The sequence below is a fragment of the Periophthalmus magnuspinnatus genome, chromosome 24 (genome assembly GCF_009829125.3).
Source record: "Periophthalmus magnuspinnatus isolate fPerMag1 chromosome 24, fPerMag1.2.pri, whole genome shotgun sequence".
Taxonomy (NCBI): Eukaryota; Metazoa; Chordata; class Actinopteri; order Gobiiformes; family Gobiidae; genus Periophthalmus; species Periophthalmus magnuspinnatus.
The window spans coordinates 17,372,266-17,399,041 of NC_047149.1; the positions used below are offsets into that span (position 1 = coordinate 17,372,266).

At 39.4% G+C, this 26,776-nt stretch overlaps 1 protein-coding gene across 2 annotated transcripts in view; it reads left to right on the plus strand.

The window, feature by feature from the left end:
- The first annotated feature begins 499 nt into the window (after positions 1-499).
- hivep2a (HIVEP zinc finger 2a) overlaps positions 500-26,776 on the plus strand; it is a 75,748-nt gene continuing 49,471 nt past the window's right edge. The window contains exons 1-2 of one of the 2 annotated variants that reach the window (XM_055232258.1): positions 500-938; positions 5,630-5,679. The gene's annotated coding sequence lies outside the window, so the exon portion shown is untranslated. Of the gene's footprint in view, positions 939-5,629; positions 5,680-24,581; positions 24,849-26,776 lie in introns of those variants that run through there. The other variant, XM_033991480.2, reaches the window with a different exon arrangement.

Genomic DNA, 26,776 nt, shown 5'->3' on the forward strand with positions numbered 1-26,776 from the left:
TGACACTTATACTGGGATAAACTTCTTGACTTAAACCAGTTAATTGGACTCACATCACATTTAGAAAAAAAAAAAAAGAAAATAAAATCTGGCTCTGCACAAACTATTCCATAGCCAGGCCATTCACCCCATTATTATCACTTGATTCTTATAGATGCCATGCAGTTTTGTTGTAGAAAGCTGTTTATTTTGTTGCTTGGCAGGCAGTGAGGTCGTTCCAGAGGTTACCGGGGAATCCTGCTCTCTATAGCCTGCCCGGCAGACAGCGGCCACTGCTCCTCCCCGCTCCCTCCCTTAGCTTCCTCCCCTTCTTCTCACCCTCCTCCCTCTCTCTTTGCCCTGGCGCGCGCTGGGGGATCCGCTGACGTCACGAGGACTTACATGCACGCGCTTACCAGACACACACACACATACCCCCCCCCCCCCCACACACACACACACACACGCACACACACACACACACACACACACACACCAGCCTCTCAGTCTTCTTCCCCTTTCCCCTTCGCTCTCTCCCTCTGCGCTGGCTCTACTGCTGCTATTCTGGGAAGCGGCGCTCGGAATAACCCCCAGTGCGCGCGTGCGTTTCTGCGTGTCCGTGATTGCGCTTGCGTGTGTGCGTCCTGGAGCGTGTGCGTCGTGCGTGTCTCCTGATTTCACCCTCGCCAACAAACAGACACTGACTGACAACACACAGACATTTACAGTGGCTGCGGCGGAGCTAGGAGCGCCGAGCCGAACGGATTCACGCTCGTTTTTACGCTGAACTCTCCGCTTTTTCCGCGGTGTTCAGCCTTCGCTCTGTCCTTTCTCGCCGCGGTTTTCTGGTGGAACTACACCCTTGGTCTATTGGCGTCTTGTCAAGCCACAGCCAGGCGGAACCCAGCTGTCCTGTCACTTGTCCTTTCGCTTCCTTCGTGTTGACATTCTGTCCAAAGGTAGGATTGATGTTGTAAACCTATTTGGTTTCGACTCCATTCAATATTCCTTTGCTTTGCTTCATTTTTTCGTGACACTTTGGCGATTTGCTTATAAGGGCAAGAAGGCAAAGCTAGGCTATGCAGGGGGAATACCCCGGGCACGCATTGCATTGCATGCAGATTACCCGCGTTGCGTAATATCCTGAGGAATTTGCAGCGGCTTGTGCTTGGTACTGAGATGCGAGGCCAGCCGGGAGAAAGGCAGGGACAGGCGGATACTGCGAGGGGAAACAGGCGATGAGAGCCATAGACAGGCAAACAGCGGAGTGTGCACTGGGAATGATTCTTTGCGTGACAGATGAACAGATATTCAAATTACGCGTATTATAATGTCACAATAATACAATAGTGGGTCTTACAGCTTTTTAAAGTGACAGGTTTCAAATGAGATGGATAAGAGGTGACTATTTCTGGATTCCATGTGGAAATGATCAACACTAACAGTACATTATGGATGCTTGAATGTTTTACGCAAGACAATAAAGATGCATTTTAATAACCAAACCAGTGCACCGCGTATCTGATGGTGAATGAGCAATGAAATAATGGGGGATGCCTCTGCAGAATGCACTGTGTGGGAATAAAAACCGAATGATCTTATCCCCGTTCTTGTCATGTACAGTGGATGAACTGTCACACCACAAACTTTGGGCGCTACTATCAGATTGGCAATGATTTGAAACCGTCTATGATGTTATGTTGGTTTTGACGCAAAATTATTGCAAGTCCGGTCACTTGAAATGGTATCTTGTGCGCCAGATTCGTCTTTAGTGACTAGAGCCATGACCTTACGCTGTCTGAGAGGTGTTTTCTTGTTGCTCGTGTGACAAGAGTATCAAATTTCAGAGAGGTTTGACAGTGAACGCAGCCAAGTCTCAAAGTGTGGATCGAGGGATAGAGGAAGACAACATCAATAAAATATGAAATAACTTGGTTAAAAGAGAGGAAATGGCTACGTGAGCAGTTTTACGCTCAGATGTAGACTGCACTTGAATGCATACCCATTTGCTTTATAGAGTGCTGTTGTGTAGGTGTATTTAGATGTAACTTAGCAAACGTCTCTAGGGCAGGAACGCGGTACGGTGAAGAGATACTGCAACCTTTGGGTAATGCTGTTTTACGCACAGATATAACGTATAATATTTGTATTTGAGTGAAAGAGATTAACTGAAGGCAGTGGCCTACAGGATTTAAAGACTGCCAGTAATAGAATATGCAACATGGTTTACATAATGATGTTTTACGCACAGCCAGTTAAGCGAGGCAACTGCATGGTTCTGTGTTGTTGTGTTTCTATAGCTATGTTCACAAACACTACTTTAACGATTTTGTATTTAAAACACATTTTGACATCAGAAACATTAATAACTAATATTAGTTTAAGATGTGGGGCAGGATTTTCCAAGAGAAAGTATCTTGCATAACAGTGGATTGGAGACACACAATAATTTACTGTGAAAAGCTACTGCAAACGCTGTATGTCTGCATGTCCATATGACTTGTTTATGAGTTATGATCTAGACTCAATGGTATTTCCTGATTGCTTCACGCGACTTAACGCCTCGTGTTTGGGTTCAGCTTTGACGGTGGACGCGCAGGGTAGGCTCTTTGGAGGGAGTGACTTTCTCTCGTCTGTTGCTCATATGTTTCCTCCGCGCTGGAGCTAGCTGGAGTGTGCATGTAGATTTGAGTGTGTGCGCTAAACATCGAGAGAGAGGGCTGTGGGTGGTGCGCCGCTGGTTCCGGGAATGTTCCATGACGTGTAGCAGTCTACTGTGGGGCCCTGCGAGGGGAAGAGCGACGAACGAGCGCGATGCTACTGCTGATCTCTCTCTACCTGCAATGCACTCTCAAAGACAAACAGTGTGGGTCTGCCTTTAACTTAGACAATTGCTGTTTTTTGGTATTTGTCTTATTCAGTTTAATGCGTAATTGTACCTGCTTCAGTTCAGGTTTATAGCCTACTTCTAATTTCACCCTGGCTCTAAAGGTGCACTATGTAGCTTTTCAGGTCCTTGTCTCCTTGGAGATGTTATTGCTTTACCTGGAATGTTTCACAGTATGGATCTGAATTTACAAGTGGGAAAACAAGGAGGTAACACTAGCAGACAAGTCAGTTCTGTAGGGACACTACTCATAGAACTTTTAAAGATCATTTTAAGCAGTTAATATACATGTAATTTAATACTTGTAAATACGTTTAAGGCCATACAGCCGAATATTTCTGATATAACATCTATACAGCCAAAGTTACATAGTGCACCTTTAACCTACTCACCTGATAGAAACTTATTTTGTCTGTGTCTATCTTTGGTTTAGCCCTCACTTGATTTAATAAGCCTTGTTCTTGTTGTAGTCCTGGTTTAGGCTCCATACCTAGTCCCACCCATTGTGTATTATAGGCTATGTGCTTGCTTTTATCCTTTTTTACTCTCTTTAGTCCTCCTGGTCCAGTTCCAGTCCAGCTATTCAGGGTATAGCAGTGATCTGGCCATTTTAGGTGAATATGTACGCTGCTGTTCTTTAGTAGTTAGTCCCTTGTTTAGACATAGGTTACATGTGTTTAGTACAACAGTGATTCACAAACTGCAGCTGAGGCCTGTTTTTAGTTATTGAGAGGAGTTGTGCGTGTGTGTTTGTGCGCATGTGCGTACATGGTGCTCAGATGGGCCGTTAGTCAGTGAAGATGAGGCTGTTACTGACAAAGGTGGAACTGCAACCATCCAATCATATCTAAAATTGTTTTGAAGTCAACTTATTTTTTAACTAACTTGGGTATAATTACAAAGAACACTACAATCCAGTGATTTAGTGATGCAGTGTTAACAGTAAAGTTTTTATTGTCATTGTATTTTTGAAGATATTTTAAACAATTTTGTCTATTATTACAATGTAACATAAAGTGTGTCTTGGTAGTTTAATAACTGTCTACAAACACACTGAAATCCATATTGTAAGATGGTTTTCCTATATCCCCTCTTCAGAGTTCTCTAATAAAGACAGACCTTGGCGGCACTGGCCCAGTTTCTCAACAGCTTGTAATTAGTCGCACTTCATGCATTTTGCATCAGACTCTGGCTCTAACTCAGAGTTTTGTAATCACCAACAGCCAATCTGCACATGATCGCTTCAGGACAAATATAGACAAAAAGTGAAGTCATGTTTCCCTATGAGTCTCATATTTTGAATTTGTTGTACTGTTTTCCATATCGCTTTTCCCCTTTGTTTACTGTCACTTTCACATCATCAGAGCTGTATTTGGTGCCGTCTGCTTACAGACATACAGGAAACAAACTGTAGGTGTATCAAAGTGCTAGAGATAGTTTAGTTTTGCGTGAAGGTTGCAAACTTTTACTTTTTCCTAATCCCCACTGTTGTATAGTACAGTTTATTGGTGAGTCATGCATACTGTGCGGTATATTTAGTCAATTAGGATAAGTTGACTAAGTTGATAAGCAGTGACGTAAAGTTCGTCTGTCTTAAGACATCTATTTGTTAGGTGATATCTGTATAATCCCTCAGCTGTCCAGGTCTTATCCATAGCAAAGAAAAATATAAAATCTGTCAAGTGGACTAAACGTTGTAGGAGTGAAGACAACACTGAAACTCAAAACACCTATTGTTTACAGTTTCTGTTTGTAGGCTAGGTCTATTGTGCTACCCTAAGTGTGCACTGTGCCTGAGTCCTACTTAGCATAATCATTCAAGCCCCTAATAAGTAATTTCGCAACTATTAGCATCCCTTCAGATAGATATAAGGCAGTGTCCACCAGTAATCTGACCAGAACTGAAAAAGTGGCTTGGATGAACAGCAAAACGTTTTCACTCCTACAACGTTTTGTCCAATTGACAGACGTTATATTTTTTTTGCTGTTTGTTAGGTGAGATAATATGTCTCTTAGTAAACTAATTTTAGTGTGTTGTTGTACATTGGTACAATTTTCTTTGTTCACATCAGTTTGCTAAAACCTGTCTAGGGCATTTGGCAGTACTAATCAACATTATTTACTTGGTGGATGCTTTTGACACATACTGTAAAAATACCTGATCCCATGACTTTGGAAATGCTGGATCAAACGTGCCAAAGCTTTGACATGTCTTTGGTGTGTTTGAGGTCCACTGGGAGTTGATCCACTGAATTCCTAATCATTTTGAAACTGAATTCCTATTCATTTTGATATCTTTCATCCTTTGTATTGATATGCAAATAAATGCAGTGGCAGCTGATGATGAGGTTTCTTTGTTTTATTAAGACTAATTTTAGAAAAAGTTCACTGTTACTCCAGTGTAATATTGTATGCAATATCTCTTAATCTGCAAACATATAGTTAACCCTACTACTTATCAATAAAATAAGTGCTTTACTCTTATACAATATTTCAAATGTTTCTCATAACAAGAAGCATCATTGGTACAGACCATACCAGTGTTTTAATATGTTAAAGGTAAAGGCCAGAGTAAAAGATGATGTAAAATTTATTTGTCACAATAGACATAACAGTCTAAAACCAAATACATTAATATAATAAAGTTAAAAGTTTGAATATTTCTGTCCCATTGCGGGGCTATGTAAACACATTTTATGCATCAACAGTTCTGTATCATTTCAGCTTGTGCCATTCTAGTATAACATTGTCTCTGTTCCTCAGGGGCCAGGAACAACTTTGTGGACAAGAGGAGCAGCTTCTTTCATTATCAGGTAGGACCCAAGTGTTGGTGCAGTAACTGATGCTAAACTTTAAATGTCCAATATTATGCAAAATGGACTATTGTGAGCTTTAAGCCATGTTATAATGTTGTTACGTCTTCAAAATGATACCTGGAGTTGTGTTTTGTTTCATTCACACAAGTTTGAGTAACTCTTTATTATTAGTCTGTCTACATCTCCAACGCTCAAGATGTTCTATTCCACCTTGTGATGTCATGAAACAATACTGTTCACGTTAACAGTTACCTTTTACCTTTGCTTTAGTAGGCTTTGGTAATTCCAGGACTGAAATAATCCAAATCATTCTGGTGAAGGTTTATGGAGTTTACAAACACAGTGGACCACATCCTGTATTACCGCACAACATCACATACATAGACAGCTGTAATTGTGGTACAGACATTGGTGGTATTGATCCAGATGTTGCTGGGTTTAGTTCAATTTTATACATGATTAAACCGAAGTCAAACCTTTGGGTAGACCCTAGTCAAAACAGATAAGTCCTATTTTGCGATTATTTTGATTTTGTTTACTGGTTTTGTTGGTAAAATTACTGCTTGCTTTTGCACTAGTTGCATTTTGTATTATGCAGAATCTTATGATCTGAGTGATGTTGATAGTTAGATTCATTTAACTTCCTGTCTGCATTTGTGAGTGCTGCTGTTGTTGCCGTAGTAACCAACAAGCTCTTCATTAGAGAAAGGTGCGACTGTGACTCAAATGTGTGAACGACAAAAACAGTGTACTTACATTTTACGGGATCAGGAGAGATTGATTGCATCTGAATGTTTTAGTGTATTCAGTTTTATTTTAATTTTGAAGTTTGTGCCAAAATGATAATAAATACAAAAGTTTATAAAGTGATTGCTTGTCTTATGTTGCCTTAAGTAGCGTTACTTGTCCTGATTTGAGCCCAGTTTGGAACTGCTCTAGTCCTTGTTTAGTCCTTGTCTAGTCCAGGTTTAGACCTAGTTTAATCCTAATTTTGATGTGGTTTGTGTACAAGTGTGACCGCATCCTGTCTGTCATCTCTACCTAATTTTGACAAGTGTACGGTATATAGAGAGACATAATTTCAACTTAAATGTATCTACTCGTGAATCCCAGATCTTATTATTACAATTTTCAAACTAAATGTAACGATACGGTGGAGCCCTGATTCAAATGAACATTTAAGTGGTGTAAATATATCCACCATTAGCCTGTTGTATGTGTGAATTGTGTGTGAATGAATGAAACCTCAGCCGCAGACAGTGGACAGAGAGTGGGAGGCTGCCATGGAAACTAGGCACAGACACAGACAGCAGAAGTCCACAAAATAGCAAATAAATTGTGTTTTAAATCTGAGGAAATTAATCATGTTTCAGTCACTTATACACAATATACAGCCTTACAGACCAGAATATAAGGACCGTGTCACTTATAGTTAATTCATTTAATTTAATTTCATTCAGGCATTGTTTGTGTTGAATGAAGATGCCACTCATCCAATCTGTCAGCAGCAGTGAGTTACCCCATTACACTGCTATGGGATTCCTCTCTTAAAGGTGCGCTGTGTAACTTTTCTGGTGGGGGTGAGCCAGCTGCTTGTCTCCATGGAGATGTTATTTACCTGGAATGTTTCATAGTATATTAAACATACACTATATATCAATAATTTATTTAATTTAAGGTTGTTTATTGATATCTTGAAAATTATGCATTCTAATCTATGGAAAAAGTGTAATGCCATACTGTAGTACATTTTCGAGAAAGCAATGTCATCTCCATGAAGATAAGAAGACCCTCCATCAAAAAGGTTGCGTAGTGTACTTTTCCTTAAATAGAAGTACTGTGTTATGTTGCACCAATAGGTAAGATATTGTCATTATCATATGCTAACCCTGCTAAGATGCGTACAATAGCTGTATAATAAGTAGGAGCATTTTCATATAGCCTACACATGTATAGCTACTCATACTTATGTCATTTTGCTCCTCTCTTATGTGGTCTCCATAGTAACCTGGAAAAGTCCTGATAATTGAGCAGACCCTTAAAAACTCCATTAGCCGTGCAGTAATTGTATTATGTCCTGTTGCCATGGCTTCTGCCGCTCATTTCTGCTCTGTCTGTGTGAGTGAGTGTGTGCATGATACGTAGACATACATGTGTGTATGTGGCATGTGCAATATCTGATTATGATTTGAATGGCACACTTGGGGCATGACTGTTGCCTGGAGATGTCACTTAGTTTGGGTTTCTCCTGTTTTTTATAAGGTTACTACGCAATTTCGGTATAGTCTCCATGTACTTGCTGTGGTTCTCCCCAGGTTATGCAGGACCCTATCATCATCTAAAGACATGCATAAGTAAATCTGCTTGCCTGTTTTATCCTGGTCAAATCAATGTTTTTTTTAATGAAATACTGTGAGGCGACTGCTTTTGTAATATTGGCCCATACAAAAATACACTGAATATGTGTGGTTCAGTATTGACTCTCGAGGAATGTCTCTATGGCACCCAAGCTAAAGACACTTGAGATAGACTTGAGGACGTTTTGTATTTGGTTTTCGGTTAAAGTATTACATTTTAAAAAAGCAAATAGACTGTTAAATTAACCACACAAGTGCAGGAATGCAACTCTTGTCAGTCTTCCACTCACACTAATGCAACTGCTGCTTTTTCTACAATTTTGCCTATAATACTGCTGCAACTATGCTACTGCTACTACTACTACTACTACTAATACTACAGTAGAACTACATAAATACTACTTTGACAAGGACTCAATAGTGCTCCTACAATCAAGTATACTGATATCACTAAGCTACTATTTCTGCCAGCCCTATGTAGCCATGTAATAAAATCCTGTATATGTTTGCAGAGATAACAGGGTATGAATTGGTTGGCATGATGGGATACGAGCGTTGCCTGGTGACCTTGGTGAGTTTAGGTCCTCACTTCCTGGTTTGTACCGAGCTCCATGGCCACGGTGTTTGTCCATTCAAATGCGATGAAAAACAGTTGGGCTACAGCGAGAAGAGATGGTTTTACATCTTCATGCAAAACTCAGAGAGAAGGACACTTCCTGTTTCTACAGCTGTTTATAATGGACTATTGTGGTTTCATACGGTACTCTCAGCTGACACTATCTTATAGCATCGCTAAAGATAAAACATGCCCAATAATCTGCAAGAACGCTTCATATGTCTTTGCCATCCTTGATACAAACAAGGCCTGCACAATATATGGCAAAAAGTTGCAACATACACCAAGGTTCTCCATCAAACAAAATGCATGGTTCTTTAAAATATGTTGAATAAAGCTGATTTTATTAATGTTTTTCTTTATTAAGTCCAAAATTAGCCTTGATCTAGTCCTGGTTTTGTCTCTGTTCTTATTTTGACAGAGTTTCACTAATAAATTAAAGCATGTTTTTTTTTTTTTTTTTTTTTTTTTTTTTTATTATAATGTTAATTATTAGTTTCAAAAAGTATGTTAAAATACCACAAGAACATCAATAGCACAGTTCTTAACAGCCTTACCACATGTTGCGCAATTTTTTTATATTGTGCAGCCCTAATACAAACATTTTATAACTTTCTAATAATAACAAGCTGATTTGGTGACGTAAAATGCCAAATGCTTACGTAGGGATGTCACATATAAACAATGGTCAGCATCAATAAAACAAATTGTCACTCGGTCAGTTGTTCGAGTGCTCGTCCTCTGATTCAAAGGTCAGCGGTTTGACATAGGAGATACAGTGGTAGAATGGTCAGATCTACTGATCCACAGATTGCTGATATGATGCTAGTTTCCACAGATAAAAAGTGTAGCTGTGTCCTTGGGCAACACACATTATGCGCGTTGCAACTAGTGTTTGTATGTACAGGTGTGTGAATGTGTGAATTGTGCCATTGAGTTAAAAACACTTTACATATACGACCATTTATGTTGTGATAATATATTAATATCTGTGAGCTGATTCATACAAATTTATTTTTTTCAAATTATTTTCTATTTATCTTCTAGAATAGAATATTTTGAATGTTATTGTGCAATAAAATCACAGTCAAAAGAAAGCAATGTCTGACTAATACTGAAGCTGCATTTGAAGCCACTGAACAGGATGTCAGTGGGAGCAGAAACATGAATGATTGAAGGTCACATGTGCGTGGCCCAAACCCTCCTCCACCTCCTCCTCTGTGATGACTACACTCTTGTCCTTGTTCTATCTCTCCATAGATCTTTTCATTCAGTATTTCTTCAACAGTCACATCTACGGTTGCTTGAGGTATTTTAATCAATCTGAATGTCCATTAGTGAATTATTGTGAGAATGACTGTCTCTTATATGTCTCTAAATAGGTAGCTTTAGTGACTACACATGAAAATATAAACTAAATAATCAGAAATAAAAGATGAGAATGATTTTCAAAAAAGGTGTGTTGGTTGTTTACATTCCAGCATGTGATCAGTCAGATAGGGCCCAGTGCTTCTGTATCAATTGTTGTACCTTAAGAAATATCAAAAACAGAAATTAAAAATGCTAAACTTCAATGTATGTGTATCTATTTATTTATTAGTGATAAAACCATCCATCCACATGCTAAAAACCAGCATGATGCCCAGATCCAAGTCTCCTGAAGCAATATTTACTATAGCCGACATTTTATACATTCTACTCAAGTAATCAAGTCACAAGAAGACAGTCTTTGTGCCATTTCTAAGCTGTAGAGAGCTTTGTGTGGGAGGGCATCTGGCATAAATCCTATGACTAATCAATCAATCACTATCAATTACAGTCAGTGACCCTAAGGAGTCATAGATAGATCGAAAACAGAAGGACAAGTAGACTCATGAGGACATGTATTTTGTCCTCTGTATCTGAATGTAACCCAAAATGGCAGAGTTCCCCTCTCAGCTCCGGTCCCCACGGCCCCTCCCCTCATCGTCGCCAGTCGTTTGGTGAGGGTCTTTGCCAAAACTAACAGGTGGCTCACTGTCAGAGGCTTCCTGCTTCAAACTGAGAAACATACTGTATTCTGGATCTGTACTGCTGCAGCCACAAATGACTGCAAAGTACTAGACCACTGTGTATGAAAAATACAAAAATGATTTTTTCGGAATATTGTCAGGTGTACATTTCTGGTGGACCATCATGACCTGCTTGTCTCCATGGAGATGTTTTTGCTTTGCCCTGAAAGTTTCACATTAAATGGATCTGTCTCCATGGAAACAAGCAGGTAACCTACCAGATCATCTTACAGGTTAAATCTGTGGAGAGGTGACACCACTCTGTAAAAATTTTTGTTTTTCAAGATATTTCTTAGTAATTGAATAAAGGAAAAATTTGTGGGAAATTCCAACCAAAGTAATACCATTTCCAGGGAGACAAGCAGATGGCAGATCTGATCTCCCACCAGAGAAGTGATTTAGTACATTGTGTTTATCACAGGTGATAACTATTACAAAAGCTTGTACATTATGTATAGAGTGTATATTGCAGCATTTTATTGTGCTATCCTTACAATACAACAACCAGATTTTGAAGTGTTTCCTTCAGCTATTGGTGTGGGAGGTGATGACTAATTAAGGACTGAATGAGTGAATACCATGATGTCTTTTTTATTACAAAATACTGTTTAAGATTCTTTCCAAAATGTGATTCATGGTATTATAAAATCATAGGAGAGAAGGGGTCAATAGATAGTGGCAGGTGCTAAATTTTCTGTCGTAATCGTCCTTTTCTTTAGGCCAAAGGTGATCTTCAAAAGCATTAGATTCTCTCAGAGGAGATTTTGTCTCCTTCTGTTGCCGTGGTGATTGTTCACATCATATGACCCTGGAGGATGATCACATGACCTCAGGACGAAGAGGAAGTGGAGCCGAGAGAGAGGGGAGCCGTGATTTTCCAAGTTATTTGAGGACACTGACTCACTTTTGATTCTCTAAAGTGGTTAGATGAAGACATTTGACATATGCATTTGTTCCATTTGCTCATTCATCATATGGAATCAACATTATGTCTCACTCTAGTATGACATATGTGTAATTTTTCCATTCAAAAATGAAACCCAAAATCTGTCTATGTTCAACCCCTAACCCTGCAGTTTAGGGCAGTTGATGTATAGATTACTACTTCCACAAAAGACTTCCCCCTCCCCAGGCACTACCTCAAGGTTGCAGTGTTGTTACCATACTAAAATTTCAAACTCAATTGTGGTACTGAGGAATAGATTAAAAAAAACAAAAAAACAACTATCTTTATTTAGACAGTAGAATGCATTCAAAATTAAATTGTAGTACTCTCTTTGATATTGGCCTTATATCTGTGTAATCCCTCAGTCGTCTAGGTCCATGGTTTTATACTAGTCTATGTGGTCTTATACTTGTTCTTATATAGCTCAAAATCATTCTAAAGCTGTTCAGGAAAGGTTCATCTCTGTCCTGTGAATGTGACTTTTTTAGTATCAGTTCCTGCTCAAATGGGTATCTAGTTTCAATACTGGTTTTCGTATCGATTAGTGTCTGATTTACTTTTGACATAGAAGCTTGTCCAGAGAACAAAAGCCAATATTGCAAAGTTGCTTATTGAAATGACCAACTTAACCCTGGCTGCCTCCTATATGTTCTAATTTAATTCTTCTTACGACATTAGCTGATAATTATTCATAAATACAAGTATTTCTCTTGAAAACATTGTGAAAATCTAAAATGTCCTCTCTATATCCCGTGTCCCTAATCTTGTGCACGTTGTGACATATTTGGGTGAAGTGAGGATTGGGCTTGTCCCTGTAGCGCTAAAAATGAGATGCTCGCCGTCTCCCTGCATCTGGCATTAAGACTGATTAGCCAGGCGCTAGTTCTCACTTTCTCTGGGTCTCATGGCTTAAGGCTAGCGCAGCTGGCTAGTACCTTGCACGTCTTGTCATTCAGAATACTGGGATTTATGGTTAGCTTCAAAGAAATACAAGTCAGGAGTGTTCTAATGTAGAGAGACAAGTGTTAAAGGTGTGTTGTGGAATTACCTTGAAATATGAAGTGCTCTACTTTACATAATGTTAAAAGCTATAGCCTCGGTAGACTTTTGAGTTCCCTGCCATCTTTCACAACAGCCTCAAATCTTATCTTTGACCTTCCTCTGTATCTCAAGCTCTAATCTCAGCCTCATTCTAAAATATGCTTAAATTCAAAAACTTCTGCATAAGCCATCTCAATATGGACACACCAGACTTGTTTTAAAACGTACACTGCTGCACTCATTCTCATACCCCTCAAGAAAAAAAGAAAATAAGCATTTTCTATTCATCCCAGTTATCACAAAATCTTTGCTTTGGGTCATGAGTTTTTTCAGTATTGATAGGATACTTGTTCATATGATTAGCATTAGTATCTGGGTTTACTTTTTTTTTTTCCATAACCATAATCTTCAGCTCTATTTCTATCTGCTGGTGTGGTTTTTCACTACATCTTGTACAAATTTCATTCTAACATCAATTAAAAAGTAATTAACCCCCAGTAGAGTTCAAAGTTCAGGTCTCAATCCTCTAATGACTTCCTCTTCCACAGCAAATGTTGTGAGGTTAGCCTGGTTTTGCACGCTCCGTTCCTGGGTTCATTGGAGTTGGACAGACTTTGGCTTGGAGCTGTCAAAAGTGATTCCAGCTGATGTTAAACAGAGCAACCCACATGTCCACAAACCTGGATCTAACTCACCAACTGTCTGAGGCTATAATCTGAGTGCAAAGGTAAATACGTGCAGAGGAAGACAGACCATGGATACTGTAATTACTTCAAATCCATTCTAGCTAGAAAATACAGCAATAAAACAAAAGTTACAGGATGACATCATATGACATCATGTAAGTTTATATCCATGACGAGCACTGACAAACCTTAAGGAATGACGTAATGTAACAGACAAGCATGAGTTATCTCTTTTTTCCTTCAAAACAAAGGCACTTCTGTACATGCAGCACTGTGTAATTGACTGAAATGTATTGAATCAATAGTTGAAATCATCAATGATCAGCTTGGATCTTCTCAATAGAAATGTCTACAGCTAATACAGTGGCATTAAAAACACGCTGTTTGAGGCAAGGTTCACACTTTTGATGAATAAATTAGACTTCTTATGTTAAACGGCACTGATTAAAAGTTTGTCTACTTAATATCAAATTAATATGAATATACAGAATTATAATATACATATACAATTGAAACAAAAAATGTTATTAATCTATATCCGGGTAAAATATTCATAATAAAGCCTTATGTATATAGATTTTTTTTTTTTTTTTTAATGTAGAAGTACATGTTATAAAAATAAAAAATACTGGCACATCAAATTGGTTAAATATAGTGTAGATACAATAGTTTACCATTCACACAAGTACAATGATTACCTTCTTTTTCTAGTTTTATTTCTTCAGTTAGGTTGACTAAGAGATGACAGTGGCACAGTGGGTGAAGTGTTCGCCCACCAACCAAAAACGGGAGAAGCTGACTTGACGATGACTAGCCTCGTCATAAAAATCATTACTTAAGCTCTCTATCTAATACTGGTGTAATTCCACTAGTCCATCCATATTTCATGTACATTTCTGCAGTGGTTACATAATTAGATGAAATTTGGCCGTGTTATTTTTAGCTGGTTACTGCTCCTTCTCTGATGCGGTGCTTGTGTTGTAGCCCTGGTTTAAGGATGGCTTCGTTATTTCTCAGCGTGAGCGCACTCTGACGCTCCGTGGGGCAGGGTACACTTACGTAACTCCTCTGTCTTATGTAATTCGATGCATATTTGATGGTGATGGTGTGGTGCTGATGCAAAAAGATGATGTTTACACAACATGAAGAGATTTAAGCAGGTCCTGGCCTTCCTGTGCACTCCCCAAGCATCACAGCAGAGGAGCAACAAGAGGTGGAGAAAGCAACCCCACAGCATCTAGAACCACTTAAAAATTCAATGCATGTCGAGTAGGCCTGTCATGATAATTACTATATCGACTTATTGTTCAGTATATGAAAGCTGGTCAATATTTATCATGTGTACACTTTCTTTGGCTTTTGGCTATAGGAAAAGATTTACACCATAAAAGTTTAATAACTTCTATGACTCATTATACATGGAAACTAATAACTTAAGTGTTTCATTTCATTCTTCTGTTTATTTATTTGTTGCAGCTCATGTTTTTTGGTTTTTTTAAACAATTGTCCCGATTTTTTTTAACAATATTGTACATTTAGAATAGTTTTTGTGGTTTAAATAATTTCTTGGGTTATTGTGTCAGTGGAATAAATTAGTTTATTGTCTGTATTTACTTCAGCAATATATCGAACTTCAAAATTTGTTATCGTAACAGACTTAATGTCAAGTGTGCATATTGAACAAATGTATGCACTGACTGAGACTAAAGTAGTACTACTCGTGTGTCCAAAAACACAGATCCTTAGCAATAGATATCATCCTCATTATGAGAAAGTTTGCGATATTGTAGAAATCCTTCTTCACAAAAAAATTTCAGTCATAAGGTAGGGCTGCACAATTTTGGGGGAAAAAAATTTCTGATTTGCAGTATATATTTAATGACAAAAGGTGGATTTTGTTAAGAGTACACATTCTAAACAACTCCAAAAACATTAACATTTGAGAGATGACTTAAATATTCACTGCTAAGCCACATGTCACACTGGAGGAGCTCAGAGTAGAGCCGCTGCTCCTACACATCGAGAGCACCCAGCTGAGGTGGCTCAGGCATCTGTTCAGCATGCCTCCTGTATGCCTCCCTAGTGAGGTGTTCTGGGCATGTCCCACTGGGAGGAGGCCCCAGGGAAGACCCAGGACACGCTGGAGGGACTGTGTCTCTCGGCTGGCCTGGGAACGCCTTGGAGTCCCACTGGAGGAGCTGAAGGACATGTCCGGGATGAGGGAAGTCTGGGAGTTCCTGCTTACACTGCTGCCCCTGCAACCTGGCCCCGGATGTTTGTAAAGGTCTTTTCTGCAAAAAAACACCATATGTTCTTTGTGGAGGATGTTCTATCATCAGAATAACTGCAGCCTTGTGATTTAGTAATTGCCCCATCTCAAATTACGATTCAGATTCATTTGCAGTATATTGTGCAGATCTACACCTCCAAAATCACCATTAATCATGAAACAGTATTGTACAAATCTTACTTCTTCTTCACTAAAAATACCTCAACAAGTGCAGTCATTTCCTCATGTCCGCAGCACTAAAACAGAGAAATAGATAAGAAACTATGTGTGCGATATGCTCTGAAATGCTGCTGCAAAAGCAATTCTTAGGCAAGAGCTCTTAGTTCAATATTTTGGACGCATATTTCCAGTATTTTCATTGCAATATCTCTGCTATCAAAATCCCTACAGTGGCGTCCATGGTAACCATGTTTCATAGAAAGATGTAAGTAGAAAGTGAGAACAACCATCACTTCAGTCTGAATTTCAACAAGCAAGAGCGTAAATTCCAGATACAAGTGCAAACTGTTATAGATTTTTCAGTAGAGTTGCCATGTATGCTGTATGCTTAATAGTTCTTCATCTTAACTCTGTTGCCTATACATTACTCTTTTGCATTCAATATTTATGTGCCCCCTTGAGCACTCTTATATCCCTGTCACATATACGGTCCTGGGGGGTCTCCTCTGTCCATACATTCACAGACCCCTGCGTTTGCATAAGCTCATGATCATCTATACGATCTTGTATCTATTCTTTCACAGTTTAACACCTTCTGACCATCTGATAACCAGCTAAACCCTGCTATCTGAATCCACTTCCTGCCCGTAACGGGAAGCTCTGCCCTTCTGCTGACTTTGGGGTGTCACGCTGTAATCTTTCCCCCCCTGCAGAGACGCTGGCAAGATAATGAGGTTGTGTAACAGTTAAACTCTTCCCCCGGTTGTTAGTATTGATTAGCGGGGCCCGGCGATGACGTGCAGCTGGCCTCGGTAAGATCAATCCGTGCCTAACGAGATAAACGAGGCAGTAATGAGTTAACTTAGCGACCGCTGGAGGCTGGCGCACTCTCACACATCAGGGCTGGCACAGACACACAACAGCAGGCCAAAACTAGAGCCTGCCCAGTCTCTAGTCTCTCTGTGAAACTGGCATAGAGAATGGATGATTTTGGATGATTTGCCATTCAAATACAGATCTCTTTTTTCATGACACCTGCTGCTTGATCTCAACCTTGTAGTATCATATTTTGGTTGACAGTGGCTCAGTGGCTAGACCGTTTGCGCACCAGGCCGAAAGTTGACTGTTTGATTCTTGTTTGTTTAAATGGGAAGAGGGTGACTGATTCGTGGTGGTAGAAGGAGCCAAATGGTAGCTTTGCTTTTGTCAGGCCACCCCAGGGCAGCTGTACAAAAATATCTTACCACCAGAGTGTGGAGTGAATAAATAATGCAATGCAATACATCCAAAGCATTATACAAATTCAAAATGACTACTAAGTCTTAACCTGTTACTCTCTCTTAGCCTCACAGTAAGAGAGTGCTGGGTTTGTTTTCTAGACTTGGCCTTTTGTGTGGGATTCTGATGTTCTCCCAAAAACATGCTTGGATTGGCCCCATGGTGGTGTGTACAGTGGCAGGACCCAATTTTCTCTCTGATCTATTTCAATTATGTGTAGAATAATGGCCAATAAACACAGTTTGCTATTTTGCAGTGTCGACTTTGCAGATTAATAGCTCTCATTCTGACCAGCCAGACTTCAGTCCCCTGTCTCTGTTGGTTATAGTTACTATGGTTCAGTGGGCAATAACCTCCACTTTTCTATCACTCCTTTCTCTCCCCGCTCTCCTCTCTCTCATTCACTTTATGAATGTAACTCTATCCTGGACATTCCCAATGCCTGAAGGACCAAAGAGGATTCTCCGTAGGCTTACCCCTCACATAGCACAGCGCTCCTCTGGGACAGCCTTGAATACCCGTGGCTTTACGGGACGGGCCCGGACACAGACCAGGATAGGAATAGATAGAACAACCAGAGGCAATTACACAGCTTAGAAGCTTCATACACTAATTCATACTGTGGGTTCCTGCAGTGGCTTCTAGGAACTTTCAACAGGCTGGGAATTTGACCAATATTCTTGCCAAAAAATAGAACATATACGCTTTTGGTCAAAGTTCACCTGCAGAATTAGCATGTGATCTATGATTGTTTTTGAGTTTCTGTGGTTACTGTTGTTTTTGAATCGTGGCGTCACTGTGGGTGAGTGGACAGCACTCTCACCTCACAGTGTTAAGTTCTTTGGGTCAATTCCCAGACTGGATGGGGCCTGGGTTTCCTTCACGATTTTAAGTACAAAACCTAGGATTTATAATATTACCATGTCAGTATCTACCCTCATTATATATTTTTTTGTCTTGCAGTGAACTAAATTGTATTATGCATTAGCAGAGACTATAATCAGTAATGAGTGAATACAGGTTTGAATGTTTATCAAATTCAACCATAGCCCAAGAATGCAAATAATGGCAATGTTTTTATATTTCTCATTTGCAGTGTTTATATTTTCATCATATGTTCTACTGTATTTCTCCTATCCTTTTGTAATCCTAATTGGTGACCTGGAAAGTTAACCCCACACTTTGGTTCACAGCGGTGGGATCTCAAATGTCATATTTCTAAATGTCAGAATGAACTCAGTCTAACCCCAAAAGCTCTGTTCATTAAGAGGACCAAACCCAAAACACTAAACTCAGCAGAAATATCACAAACATGACATTTTTAAAGGACGAGTATGACACCACACATGCTCAGCCTAAATATCAAGTTTTTATTTCAACATCATAATTAGCAGAGGTCTGGAGTTTTTATATGGGCTAGACCAGAGAGAAGCTTTTCTTTAGTGGATGAGCTAAGAGTTTGCAAATGGACTATATTTCAGAAAAGTAAAGTGATTCAGACGATACTGTGACCAGCTAAGGTCACTTCAATTTAATTTATTTCTGCAGAGCCTCAAATCAGCAGCAGACAGACATCGGTCAATAAAAGACAAGGAGATTAACAAACATTCACAGACAACCTCATAGTCCCCAAAATGAACATTATTGCCTCCATTGGAATCTTGGATCTTGGACATATTCTTCCTCAATGTGTCTGGGGCACAATGTCAAGAGGAAGGAGTGAAGACTTCTCCAGATCATAGCCAGGTTCTTGGATAGGGCTAAATAGATTATGGGGTTCCCTAAGAATAATTTTTGTTGTCCCTAAGTCTTTCTGGTCAGTTGATCCAAATAGTCATAAGTAATACTTTTTGTGCAAGTTTATTCATCCATCAAAAAATAAATAAAATCCCTTCATCTATCTGTGTATTATCATTTGTTTGAACATAATGTCATTTATCATTAATCAAATATCTGAATAAAATGTATTGTAAATTATTATAAAGCTAAATTATTTCAAGAAAATTACACATCCAATTGCCTGGGATCCAGAATACACACTTCTTCAATACTTTACAAAGATGTGAGTCTAGTTAGCAGTGAATCTCCCTGTTTTCAAATAGAATAGACATGATTGACAGCTTGATTAGCGATCACATCGGAAATAATAAAGGAACAAAATATCACACAGGGCTGGAAAACATTGTGTGTTTTTGCAGAATCAATGAGCGAAGCACAAAATTCTGTTAATCTGAGGTGAGATGAATTTAATTTTAATTGTAAATCATAGGTGACCCCATGAGCTCTTTTATTTCACATGTGTCACTGAAAAAAAATGTAACTGATTGCACAAGCACATTTGAGTGGGCTTGAGATGCAACAGAGGATGTGGAGAAAAGACTGATATCAATCTGTATAAAAAATACAGAGATATCATTCTTGATTTGCCAGGCAACACATCCAGTGAATGTGTGAATACATTTGTAATGGTTTGGCCAAGTAAATCCACCAATCTGAATGAGTCATATGTTTGCCTTTGTTTTAATAAGCGACACTTAGGAAAAAAGGGTGATCTAAAGGGAGAATTGTCCTAATATGCCCTTTAATGATGGAAACTTACTTAGACACATGGAAAAAATGCCGAGTCCAAAATTAACTACAAATGTATGTACATATGTTTGAAAAGTTGTCAGCTCCTCTTGTATAAAAGGACGTTGCTACCACTACTTGATTTCTATTCCTGTATGGGACGTCCCGTATGCCTCCTGGGATATTGTCTCTCATCTCTATGTCCAAACCCATCTCCTCACACTGGTCTTCGGTTGCCCTTCTTTCAGCGTGGTTCGGAGTGCGGTGTCGAGTGGCGTGGCACCTGTCGCCTCCTGGGACACTACAATAGCCCCCCAAATATCCCCCAAATGCCCCCCTGCCCCATAGACAAACATTAACCCTGGTCTATAATAGAGTCCAGGGCCAAACAAGCCAGAATAGAAACCTGGCAATAAAACAGGGGCTTCCCAATCTCTGTGTGACCCCTCATTAAGTCTGAAATATGTTCGGCCCAGAATAACTATAAAAGAACGTTCAAATGTTATGCAATTTTCATAGACAGCCAGATGGGTCCTCCTGTCTCTGCATGGGTGGCATTTGGACCCAACACGTTTTGTCCCATAAACCTAAAATACTGTAAAAAGAGCTGGAGGAAAAGTTGACTTATGCTTTCAAAAGATTATTTCCAAGGATTATCTAAATATTTGTTCTAACAAATATTGCAATTTTGTTTGATATGTAATGCATTTGCCAAATCACTATTCTGTTCACAGTACATTTTAAACACGCCAGGAACATTAGGATGAATAGAAGACTGAAATGTGGCCTTCTAAATTAATACAAGTATCAGATGCATGTATTTCAGAACACATTTGTGAGGTCCTACAGGTTATGGATAATAAGACCACATGGAGTTGGAGTATTTACTTTCCTGCCCAGGACGTTATATTACAATCTTTCAGCTCCAAATCTGTGCTCGAGGAACTTGCCTCTCGAAACTTTTGGTTCACTTTTCCCTGACCCCATTGTGATAGTAAAAGTTTATACAGTTCAAATAAGGACATAGTAAGTTCAGAGCCATTTTAACTGAAGCTGGTCATGTCCAAACACGAACCTTCCAAAGCGGCCAAAAGTAACAGTGTTTGAAATATAGGAGGATTTCTGTTAAATAGTGAAAACAAATTAAAGATGCATCGTGCAACTTTTCTTGTGAATGTTAAACCACAGACTTGTGATGTGTCATAATATGCCATCATATCATATTTACCTGGAATTTATTTTTAAGTATTTTACCATATTGCTCAAAAACTCTGCATTCTTACTATGATTGGGTTTGCCTCTTCACAGATCTGACCTTTAACTTGGCCACCTGTTTGTCTCCATGGAGATAGATTTAATGCCATAACGCTGTAGGCTATGTAAAGGAATAATATCTCATGGAGGCAAGCAGGTGCCAGACCGTCCACTAGAAAAGTTACGCAATGCACTTTTAACTTAACTTTTAGTCCATTTAGTTTTAAGGAGAGTGGGAACTCAGCAGCTATTTCAAAGCAACAGCAATTTTTAAAAGGCCACACACATTTTTGGAGGCACACAGTGATAAAATGCATTCAAGTGAGCAAAAACTAAATGTCAGATGGGCAGGAAGAAAGCACAATGTGACGGCTGTTTGTCTTTCTTTTATAAGAGTATATCTCTCCATTATCTTCCAATATTCCATCTTTAGCACTTAATATCAGGTCTAATGGGCTGGCTAAAGCTATGCTAAGGTTTTAGCGGGACATTGCTTTGGTGGCATCTACAGCAGCTTTGAAAGGGCATTCCACATTATGAGTTATTAGTGGTCAAGGATGTCTTATTCATATTCCTGCTACTTTGGGCTCAAGGTGGGGTATCTTACCTTGCCTCAAAATGGCTGTTTTTATTGTGTTCTCTTATAACAATGCTTTTTAACCTTTTTTGAATCACAGCACCCTTTGATTGAAAATATTTCATGCTCACCACCTGCTAAATATGACCAAATCACACAATTTTAAAAAGTGGTTATTTAATGGAACAATTCAATTAAATTCATTTTATTTTTGTAACACCCAAAATCGCAACAACAGTTGTCTCGAAGGACGTTCATGTTTTGGTTGATGGGGGAAACCGGAGTACCCGGAGGAAACCCATCCAGACACGGGGAGAAACATGCAAACTCCACACAGAAAGGCCTGGGCGACCCGGGGGTCGAACCAAACCTTCTTGCTGTGAGGCATGAGTGTTGCCACTCAGCCACCGTGCTGCCTATACACAAAAACAAACAGGAAAATCAAACAACAGGAAAAATCAGACAAAACAAGGAAAATCGAACAAAAACATTATCCATGACACAGTGTTTTTTAAAAGTTGATGATGGTGATTGTTTTGTTTTCTTTTTTGGATCAGAAGTTTGACACTCCAAAATAGTGAAATATTCAATTAGATCCATGTGTGAAACAGGTTACCCAAATTTTCTTATTTATTTATTTTATTTCAAGGCACTCCAAGGCAGTACCGCAAGGCACACAACACAACACAACACACTGGTGGAAAATCAAGGCTGTATAGAACCCCAAAGGACCCCCTAGTACAAACTCCTCATTCTACGTGTCAGCCCTGAAGCCAACTATTGTGAAGAGCAGCTAGTATTTTAAACTAAAACAACTAAAACAAGCATTGCATGTTACATTGTTCAAAATGACTGAAGCACTCCAAACTTCTTTCATTGCTTTAGGTATTGCATATTCTCATAGTCTGCATTGTATATAAATAGCTGCCTGTTATATTTTACCTATAATCTATCTTTGTTTGCAGAGTGGGAGAGTACTTGCAAACCTCAGCAGTCCATGCCGTGAGCTTGGGTGAACAGCGATGTATACACCATGTTTTATTTATTATCACATGCATATGAATTATGCACTGTAGTGCTTTTCAGCTAAATATAGATACACTTACTCTATACTTTATAGAAACCACTGTATGCCTTGTACTGTGTTAATGTAAGGACATAGAGTAAAGGGGGTATACATGTAAAGAATTGTTCAAGTATAAAAGTCAAGATTTCAAGCAGCATAACAGGACCACTGAAAAGTAAATTGTCTTTTCTGTGTCTCATCGGTACGCAAAGTGCTTTATATCAAATAACCTATTCACATACACAGTTATAGAGTATGCAGTACACTGGAAGCAAGGGGGATTAAGTGCCTTGCTCATGGACACATTTACAGTACTATGCGTTGGTGAAAGCTGGGGTCAAACTTCAAATTTTTGGACCCGTGGGTGAATGCTACATGTACCAACTAAGCTATAGCCTCCCCAAGTGAATAACAACTTTTGGGTGGAATATATTTAGCAGCAAGTAAAAGTTGTTTTCATCACTGTTGATGTGGGCAGCATTGGCAGTGGGTAGATTGCGTGTATGAGTGTGTTTGTTTGTTTGTCTTAGCAGAGTAGCAGGGATGTTTCCGTCAGTCTATCCTTGGGCAGCTGGGGCTAGTACCACCACCGACGCATGACATTGTAAGACAACTTTGAGTGTCTTGAAAAGTGTTATATAAGACTAACGGGTTAATGTGCAGTGGTCAGTACAGTCCATCGAAGTGGTTCAAGAAGGAACAGTGATACTAGCTACCTAATGTTCTAATAATACGATGGTGTCTGAATGCGTTACAGTTTACAATGTGGTTTGGGGTTGTCTATCATAGTGTTCTTTGTAAATATTCTGAGCAAACCTTTTTATCCTCTAAAAAAGACACGGTATTGTTACGAGAAGTTAATTTGCCCTCAAAACTAACTCATGACGTCAATTCATTTTATTGCAGCGAGCCTGTGCAGTGCATCTGTATTGTGTGGCCAAACGTTACTACCGTTTTATGCCTTTATTGTTTCTGGTTATGGCAGTGTAATGGTGGCACTATTGTGAGTGTCAGGAGCACAGCCACTGTTAAATTAGTTTGTGTGTCCAGTGGCCCAGTGACAGACAGATATCGATTGGATTTGGTGAGCTACATTTGTTATTGATCTCAGAGCTGGGCTATCCAGAGCAAACACACTTGTACTACAAAAACACAACTCAGTGACGTGAACTTATGCATTTACATGGGCTAGAGTGAGGGGGCAGGGGAGAGGATGCAGGATTGTTACAGATATGTTTGCATTTAAAAGGGTTTTTGTCACATTCATTCTGAAACTTGTTTAAAAAAAAAGAAATATGAATGTAATGTAGTTTAGGTCAGTGTGGAAAGGAATAATGCCTTAATTTTTCTCCTGTCTTAGGTCCACTCATTTACTAGAAGATTATCAATGTGGGAATTTGCAAATAGTCTAGAGTTGTCACAATGCAACACTAAGGTGAAGTCTTGATACTTAACGTCAGTTTCGATACCACAATGATTTTTCATACAATAGAATGCACTTTTCAACTAATAATCATAGTTCCGTTAATACTATGCGGTCTTGTACTAGTTCTGATATAGACCAAGACCATTCTAACACTATACAGAAACAGCAAAGTGTTTTATGTGACTTTTTCAGTATTGATACTTGTCCAGGTTTAGGCTATAAATTAGTGTATCTGGCATAATTTTGATAGGCTAATGCACTAGGCCTACTTCTTAGACAAAGGTACTGAACTTGTATTATGCCGTAGTAACTATCCAAACTGTAGCAGCATACCTTTAAAGCGGTGTGTACAGTCTACTGTCTCATATGTCGCTGCAAAAGTGCCCTGCTCGGTGCGCATGCGTCTCCCCCTGTCGCGGCCCCTCCTGTCTATTTCTGGCCGTGCGTCACGCCTGGGCTTTACTCCTCTGGGCTCCCTCTCTCTCTCTCTCTCTCTCTTTCTCTCTCTCTCTCTCCCTCTCTCTCACTCGCTTGCTCTCTTTCGCTCTCTCTCTTCTGTCTCTCCTATCCCCTCTCTCCGCTGGAGCGCTCATACAGTCGCGCGCGCACACACCGCTCACCTATCATCGGACCTCCTCTGACCGCGCCACCAGACCCATGTAAACACTCGGGGCGAGGAAACCAGCGAGGAAGGAGGGAAGGCAGAGGAGCGGGTGACGGGAGAACAGCGCTCGGACATTTCTGGCACTTTAAAAACTTGACGCTTTCGGATCCACATGTTGTTTTAGCGCACGGATACGGACTGTTTATGCACATGGCAATATCTGAACAGGAGGGCTACACTTGGGCAGGTTAGTCTCTCCACAACTGATCAAGATGTATTGTTGTATTTGAACGTTTATGCGCTATTACGCCCTATGCAAAAGACTCGACTTGCGCGTTGCTTTCGGTTCCTGTTTAGAGCGGTCCTTTCTCTCGCGGCTTGAATGCATTTGGTGTGTGTTTGTAGTGCAGTGCAGCCAGCCAGGCGGAGGGGATGTCCTCTTGTTGTCGTGGCGATGCAACAGCCGTGAATGACAGCGGGTGACATAAGGCACTTCAATGAGAATCAATGCGCTTACTGACAGTCCTGTTGTACACTAGTCTATTGTTATGGCATTTTGGCGTTTGGAATAGTTTGGTACTTGATTATGGTTCTTCTAGTTGATACTATTCTATTGGAGGTAATGTTGTTTGTTAGATAGCTATCACCGCTGCTTGGATAAGTAGACAGGTGCATTCACTGAAAAACAGAGTTACTTTTTGGTGTGGCATGAATATGGAGCAACTTAAAGGTGCTCTATGTAGCTTTTCTGGTGGAGGGTTGTCTCCATGGAAATGTTATTAATTTGCTTGGAAGATTTCATAGTACAGCATGTAACTAATCTATCTTGATATACTGTTGTTTTTATTGCTCCAAACAAAGCATTCATTACTTGACCGGTAACTTGGCGTTGTGACATCACTTGCTTGCCTTCATGAAAATAGGTAGGTGTAATGTCATACAGAGGAACATTTCAGGCAAAGCAATAGCATTTTCTTATTTGTAAAAGGACAGCACATATTAATGAACATTTAAAATCTAAATATGTAAAAAATGATCGAGACATACACATGACAGATCCTCCTCTATAAAAGTTACATGGTACCTTTAAAAACCTTCAATCGTGGGGCAAAAGAATCTCATCTATTCTTTTCCCTGCATGGCTTTAGACCTGGTTTGTTACTCTTGTTTAGACCAACTTTTCATAATGGAACATAAGAGTTTTGTGAGTGCGGGAAGCTTATCGCTGTTGTTGAATTTGCTTCTTATGTTATGTTTCCCAAACTAGGAGTGTCCTGTCGTTTATGCTTACTTGACACAGACAGCCCTTGTCAAGATTGCAATAGGTTTAATCACCACATGTTGCTATTGATAATTGGATATTGCATGTGTTATTTTTTAGTGTTATGTGTGTGTTGACTCATTGTGCAGTCATTTGAACACCGCCTACGTTTTCTAGGTGACAGGTGGCTCAGTGTTAAGCATGTATGTCTTATCATCCTTGTCTTGTATCCTTGGTACCCATGTGGTCTCACTAGTTCAGATATAGATCAAGACCATTCCAGTTCTATTTCAGAAATGGACCAAATTTAGCCTACGTAATATAAAACTGTTCAAATTAGCATAACTTTCTACTTTTGGTATCAAAAGGTTTCTGAGTATTGATTTTTTTGGAGCAGGGAGGTGACCTGAGTGTCCTCCCCTCTATGTCGGAATCATTTGTGGCACAAAGGGAAGTTCCTCTAATGTAAACAAACAGTCCAATGTGCTCAAAATGCTGCAAGTAATGAGAGATTTTGTAATTTTGTAAAACTAATCATAGCGTCTAATCTTCATTCCAGCATTTTGTAATAAAAAATGGTGCTTCATTGTTGCCTTTATACTTATCCATTGTTTGGGGAATAGTACAGTATAAAACACCTCAGTCACTATTCATTGAAAGTCTGTTAGTGTAATCCTTTAATATGTACGTAATTGGGGACATTAGAACCTGCCATTCATTTTCATTGGGGAAGACGCTCATCTTGTATGTCTGTGACGCTTGGGGGCACACATATGGTGCACTCAGTTGAATCATTTTAAAGAGCTGCAGTTCATTTCAAAGTATATGAAGTAATTTTATTAGGGCGTATTTTGTTACTGGACAGTTTAAATCCCCACATAAAAGGAATTTGACACATTTGACTTGACAATAAT